Below are 8,489 nucleotides of genomic sequence, written 5' to 3'. Positions count from 1 at the left end.
CGCACTTCATCTATGGAAGAAAAGATTGACGCATATAGTTATGCACCTGAAAACTCCTGGACCCTAAGTAAAAGTTCAACACGTGTCTGTGTTAGCTCCTTTGGCATTGTTATTACCGAAAATAACATTGCAACTCTTTTTCAAATTAGCCAATTTTATCATAGCTTCAACAAATCAACTTCAACTTCCATTCGAATTAGCCTTATTATAACCTCGATATATAAGTTTGCCTGTCGTCATCGTTACCGGAGAACCGTTTATATTTCACCACATTAGCAGTAAAATTACCAGCAACTTCAATGAATTTGGACTTTTTGAAAAATCATTATATTCATTGAAACCCCATCTTGTATTCATCTATACCTGTAACAATAATTGCCATACCAATTACCGGGAATCAGCAATCAGTATTTCGAATCTCGTAGCATTTCTACATCAATAGTTATATGTATACATATAACAATTATCTCCTAGGATTACGATCTCCAATTCTGAAATTTTGAAAAGGCACCCAGTTTATGAATCGATACTCTGAATGTTGGAAAAGCTCAGAAATGTTGGAACTGAAAAACAGATAAAGTTAACCATGAAGGAGACCAAGGACAAATACAAGGACCATACCCTATATTCAAAGAATCCAGATAATTCTGGATTCGTTGAAATCTTTAGAGAATATCTTGCTCCGAAGTCATGTTAAAATCTTGCGGAAAATCTTTCTCCATCAACCATCGAACTTAGAAATTCCAAAATATCATCATCAATATCTTCGATATTTCGGAGGATATTTTCATAAATATTCTTGTCCGAAATTATATACCTCTTCGTGCTTCCAGTGTGTCATTATATTGGAAACATTCAATAGAAAATCTAGTACCGAAAAGCAGATTATGCGAAACTATGAAGAAAGCCGTGGACAAATCACAAAGAATAAGTTTGACTTCAAAGAATCCAAATGATTCAATGCCTGCTAAAGTCTTTAGTGAATATCTTGCTCCTTACTATAAACCCTTACAGACGATAGTTTCTATCATCCTCTGATCTTAGATATTCCAAGATATCATCGTATCTTTCATTATAAATATCCTCCATATTTCTGAAGATATTTTCATAACTATTCTTATCTGAAATCATTAATCTTCGTGCTATCAGTGTTACATCATATAGAAACTGTTAGTTTCTATATTCTGTAAACTTTCGAGCTTAAAATATGAATGTTATTGAAGTAATGTTGGGAACTGAAGCATGAGTTAGTATAATATAATGACACTTGATCAACGTGATTATATTACAGTAAGTCATGCTGAGTTTCTAATGGAACGTGATTATTCACAGACCATACCATCATCATGTACCATGTTACACGACTCTTACATTCTATCTAATCTATAACCATATCAAGAACATATTTTCTTGATAGTTCTATCTTTTCCATGATGTCTGGTAATTTAACAAATCAGATCGTGCTAATACAATTTCTTTCTTAGAACATTAGCCATATTCATTCGAAACACCATACCTACAATATCTGGACCATTACTAGCTTTACTAGAGGTCGAGAAGAGAACAAAAAGGCAAAGAGCTCCAAAATATAAGAGAAAATATAAAGCCCAATAACAACACGGAGGTTACAAACCGTGAATATTAATACGAGTGGCAATATAAAGACACGGTATAATTAAGAATAATATCACCCCAAGGTAATAGTAGAAGCAAACAGATTTTCTGGGGGAAGATTGAAAAGTAGGATGATGGAAATGATAATTTGGAAAATATCAAGGATTAGAACTGGATTAAGCTTTTTCACAATCTTTTGGATGTAAGAATTAAGAAAGAAAGTATATGAATGGTGAGAATAATGGAACAAAAGAGCTTAATTTATGATGGAAATATCAGACAGAGTAATCGAGGCAGATCGCCGTATTTAATTATAGAGATCTTAATTTCCTTACTCACCGAAGAATCAAATCTTTTAGATTTCGAAGATTTCATTTAAATCCCGTGAATTTCGGAATTCAACCAAGGCAACGTCAGAAGTTAAAATGAAACTTCATTTATTCATTTCACTCTTTTGTGATAGCTTCATTCGTGATCTTCGAATAATCGAATTGTTTTATACATATTACTCAATAATGATAAAACTCTATTTTATCAACTCATATGCGTCATGAAAACATTTTTATTGTTAGCCATGACCACCTCACTCAAATTTCGGGACGAAATTTCTTTAACGGGTAGGTACTGTGATGACCCGACAATTTCTGACCAAATTTAAACTTAATTCTTATATGATTCCGACACGATAAGCAAAGTCTGTAATGTTGAGTCTCAAAAACTTTGAACTGTTTTGTATATTCAATTGACCTTGGACCATTCTCGACGATTCACGAACAACTATATATAAATAGATACATATACATTAATTTGAAAATATTATTTGAAATAATATATGATTTAATTGTTGAAAATAAATATGAAAAATAATATCCGATGTAATGAAAACTATTATTATAAATATATAGATATATATTTATATATATAAATATGTATATAAATATTACTTGTAAATATATAAATTATATTAAATTCAATGGTTTAAAGATATATAATATATTTATTTAGTAGTTAAATTTGCTATTTAAAACTCTTTATATATAGAAAGAGAATATATTAAAAATAAATGATTTCGAGTCTAATTAAGTAAACGTCAGTAGCACTCGGTTGACGTTCGTTAGTTTTAATATAGATATAATACATGTTCATGAATAATTAAGATAAAAGTTGGATTGTAAATTGATTACGAAGATTTTAGATTTGTTAAAAATATTTTTTGCATTTTTAAGTTTAAATATTAGTACTCCGTACATATAAATTGGAACAGAAAATAAACAATTATCGAACCTTTTTGATCAGGTTTCAAACAGTTAATGAGTGAAATAATTAAATATATTTAATCTAAAAGTTTGAAATTTTTAGGAACACTTTTATATTTTAACTGTTTAGCACTGGACACGATATAATACCCGTAAAATATGGATGTCGACTGAATATTGACAAAGGGCCTTACTGTACTTGATATTTTGATTTTTATATTCTATTATTATATAAATTATTAATAATTGTTAATATTATATATATAAATTATATATATGTATGTAAGTATACAGATGGGGAGAGAACTCTCCTCCTCCTCTATTGTTGCACGACACCAAGGAAGAAACCACCATGGCCGACCACTACGAACTACCAAAGAACCACCGTAAGCACCATCACCTTCAACCACCACTTCCATCACCGAAGATCACCATCACCGCCACCTTATTTCCTTCTCTCTCTCTATCTCTCTCTCTTAACCATGATCAAACACCATCGGTTTTATCACCACCATAACCTATCGATCATCATCATCATCAAGTTATTATTTGATCACCTTTTCCTTAATCATCACCACCGGTCACCACCGTAGTCTCCACCATCAAATCCACTTCAACCCAACAACTTAAATTATTACTGCTTGTGCTCACTGTACCGCTGCTACGTACGCTTTTACTTTTCTGTTTAAAAATCGTTGATGATGTGTAATGATGATTGATGAAGATGATAACGATTATGATGAAGACTGTGATGATGGATAACGATGATGATGGTGTAATGTCGCAAAGATAATGATGATGACATGAAGAAGACGATGAATAGTAATGGGTGTTGACGATGATACACTAAGGATGATGATACGGTGACCATTCTTTCGTGTTTATGTTCTGATCGAAAGATGATAATGGTAATGACAAAGGATGATGATGAATGGAAGGTTGTGATGACATCGATGGTGATTCAAAAACAGTGATGGCGACGTGGTCATAAGATGATGTTGTAAGATGATAATGAAGTGAAGGTCATGATGATGATCATATTAATACCGTATGATGGTACGGTTATGATGATGTACGATGATATTGATAATGATACATAAAATTACGAAAGAGATGATGATGGAGACGATATATGTTGTGGTGTTGAGTCTGTGATTATGATGATATGATGATACTGAATTAGTAATGAAATTCGCTGTATGATCTGCACTCTGATCGATTTGTTCCTGAGGAAGAAGAAGTTGCAGACACATTATTTGTTATATATATATATATATATATATATATATATATATATATATATATATATATATATATATATATATATATATATATATACATGTTGGTATTAAATCAGAAAAGAGTGAGTGGCTGAGTGGTTATGGGGTATATGGGTTAATGAAAGGTCTCGGGTTCGATTCCCGGCAGGAGCGGTTTATTATTTTTATGAGCATTTAAAGGTAGTTCATTTATTAATTTATTTTTATTTTTATTACTATTATTATTATTATTACTATTAATTAATATTATTATTGTTATTGTTATTATTATGATTATAATTATAATTGTTATAATTAGTAATATAAGTGATATTAATGTTATTATTATTGTAGTTTATCAATTAAGTATTTTTATCATTATTATAGTTATTATGATTATTATTATTATTATTATTACAAGTATTATGAAAATAATATAAATTAGTATTATTTCCATAAACATTTGTATTAGTAACATTCTATAATTATTAGTATTATCATTACGTATTATTATTATTATTATTATCATTTTTAATAATGTTAACAAATCATTAAAAGCATTGTTATTAATATTATCACGAGTATCGTTATTAGATAATTATTAAAAATTTTATCATAAACATCTTTAATAGTAAAATTAGTATTTTTACAATTATTATTATTAATATCATTATATTTATCACTAAATGGATTTTTAACATTTTTTATTTTTAATAGTAATAATAAGTATTATCAATATTATCATGTTACCATTATAAATATCATTTTAGTATTAGTACAATTATTAGTTTTAACAAACAAACGATATATATATTTTATACATTAAACATAACAAAATTAATATTTTCACATACAAAATAAATACATGAAACATATATATATATATATATATATATATATATATATATATATATATATATATATATATATATATATATATATATATATATATATATATGATATAAAAATGATATAACTAATAAATTTAAATATATAAATATATATATATTGTTCGATTTCGATTATGTATGTATAAATAAACAAATGATATAGGTTCGTGAATCCGAGGTCAACCCTATACTTGTTCAATGTCATTCTATGTATTTTTACTACAAAATACATTAGGTGAGTTTCATTTGCCTTTTTACCCTTTATATTTTTGGGCTGAGAATACATGCGCAACTTTTTATAACTGTTTTACGAAATAGACACAAGTAATCGAAACTACATTATATGGTTGAATAATCGAAATCGAATATGCCCCTTTATAGTCTGGTAATCTAAGAATTAGGGAACAGACACCCTAATTGACGCGAATCCTAAAGATAGATCTATCGGGCCCAACAAGCCCCATCCAAAGTATCGGATGCTTTAGTATTTCGAAATTTATATCATGTCCGAAGGAGGATCCTGGAATGATGGGGATATTCTTATATGCATATTGTGAATGTCGGTTACCAGGTGTTCAATCCATATGAATGATATTTTGTCTCTATGCATGGGACGTATGTTTATGAGAAATGAAAATATGAAATCTTGTGGTCTATTAAAATTATGAAATGATTATTTATGTTAAACTAATGAACTCACCAACCTTTTGGTTGACACTTTAAAGCATGTTTATTCTCAGGTATGAAAGAAATCTTCCGCTGTGCATTTGCTCATCTTAGAGATATTACTTGGAGTCATTCATGACATATTTCAAAAGACGTTGCATTCGAGTTGTTGAGTTCATTAAGATTATTATTAAATCAATTATTGTAAGATATATTACGAAATGGTATGCATGTTGTCAACTTTCGATGTAATGAAAGATTGTCTTTTCAAAAATGAATGCAATGTTTGTAAAATGTATCATATAGAGGTCAAGTACCTCGCGATGTAATCAACTGTTGTGAATCATTTATAATCGATATGGACTTCGTCCGGATGGATTAGGACGGGTCTTCACACAAAAGTATCCAATTTATGTGTTAAAGATACTTTATAAAAGTAACATTACCTAATACGGGACCTAGGTGGTATGTGGGACAAAAACCGAGACTATGGTCGACCAAAATAGATAATTAAATGGGGATAATTAGTTTTTGTCTTTGTTGTTCTTTTGAGCCGAAAGATATTAGGAAATACCCATTTGGATGTGTATAGAGAAGATGTTTATGAAGATAACAATTGATGGTGAACAATGGAGGGAATGAAACCGCATTCTTGCTGCTGGGCAGTTTCTTATAATTTTTTTTTTTGGAGTTCTATCATTTAAGATTCCAACTAAAACCTTTTAAGAATACTAATGGGTTTATGGAGCTAATTGAACGCATAAATGGATTAGTAGAATTTGGGTTGGTCGATCAATTTGGTTAAGAAGAAAGTAACAGAAGAAAGGGTAAATGAATTTAAGATCCACATTGTATTAGATAAGCAAGGACAGTGGAATGGTTTAAGAGTGGTTTGGGTTATCGAGAGGTTGCGGGTTCGAGCCTAGTCTGTGCCAATTTTTTTTTTTTTTGGAGCTTATTCTTTAAGGTAGTATTTTTATTACTATTTATTATTATTATAATTATATTATCATTATAATTATTATGGTTAATAGTTATTATTAAGTAATATTACTATTATCATTAAAATCATTAGTATTATTAAAACAAGTATTACTAATAGTATTATCATTATTAGAAACATTATTAATTTTATCAAAATTACTATTATTATTATCATCATCAATAAAAGATAAGTATTTTTAAATTTATTATTTTTATTAGTATTATTTTTATCATTATTATTATTAGTATTATTAATGTATCAAATAAAGATTTTCTAAATAAAAATATTTTTGAAACATAAAACATAACTATATTAATATCTTGGTAATAAATATTATTTAACTATTGAAAATATATAAGAATAAATATATCTAATTAAGTTATTAATGAAACATATAATTTATTAATATAACAATTATATCACTAATAATAATATATATATATATTGTTCGATTACAATATGTTAATATATATAATTGATATAGGTTCGTGAATCCGAGGCCAACCCTGCATTGTTCAATGTCGTCATATGTATTTTTACTACAAAATACAGTATTGTGAGTTTCATTTACCTTTTTACCCTTTATATTTTTGGGCTGAGAATACATGCGCTGCTTTTATAACTGTTTTACAAAATAGACACAAGTACTTAAAATTACATTCTATGGTTGGATTATTAAATCGAATATCGCCCTTCAAGTCTGGTAACCTAAGAATTTAGGGAAATGGCCCCTGATTGACGCGAATCCTAAAGATAGATCTATGGACCTTGACAAGTCCCATTCGGGGTACGAATGCTTTAGTACTTCGAGATTATTATAAAGACGAGAGGTTCTGTTTTGGGGATATTCTATGCATTAAGTTAACGTCAGTTACCAGGTGTTCAATTCATATGAATGATTTTTATCTCTATGCAGTTTGCGAAATGCCTGATATGAGATGTATATTTATGGAAAAATTGAAATCTTGTGGTCTATTAAAATGATGGAAATGATTATTTATGTTAAACTAATGAACTCACCAACCTTTTGGTTGACACTTTAAAGCATGTTTATTCTCAGGTACGAAAGAAATCTTCCGCTGTGCATTTGCTCATATTAGAGATATTACTTGGAGTCATTCATGACATATTTCAAAAGATGTCGCATTCGAGTCGTTGAGTTCATCAAGATTATTATTAAGTCAATTATATTTGGAGATATTATGAAATGGTATGCATGTCTGTCAACTGTCGATGTAATGAAAGTTTGTCTTTTAAAAACGAATGCAATGTTTGTAAAATGTATCATATAGAGGTCAAGTACCTCGCGATGTAATCAACTATTGTGAATCGTTTATAATCGATATGGATTTCATCCAGATAGATTAGGACGGGTCTCTACAATTGGAGACAAGAAGAAGCGATCCCTTTCATCCACCATATTGTTCGGTGGGCGAAGAACTTGAAGCATTCACTGGCGAACCAATCTGAAACACCGTTTTCACTCTCATTTCCCGAATATCTCGTCATAATTTTATTCTATCCACAATTCTAAACCTTATTCATCCACTCGTTCCGACCGACGATCATCCCGAAATAAGGAATGAAGTCAACGAGCTTCGCACTCGAGTAATCAATCTGGAGAATATGGTGCAAAAACTTACCAGCTTCAGCAACATCACCGGCACCAACAGTACCATCAATAACAGCAACAATACCATCAACAATCCATGCCTCAACATTTCATTCTCTACCTCGAGCATAATTATCATTCTACATGACGATCTACATCGATTATCTTCGCTCGACATGGCGATTATATAATTTCTAAATTTTAGAG

The sequence above is a fragment of the Rutidosis leptorrhynchoides genome, chromosome 11, assembly GCF_046630445.1.
Source record: "Rutidosis leptorrhynchoides isolate AG116_Rl617_1_P2 chromosome 11, CSIRO_AGI_Rlap_v1, whole genome shotgun sequence".
Taxonomy (NCBI): domain Eukaryota; kingdom Viridiplantae; phylum Streptophyta; class Magnoliopsida; order Asterales; family Asteraceae; genus Rutidosis; species Rutidosis leptorrhynchoides.
This window is presented reverse-complemented; position numbering follows the sequence as displayed.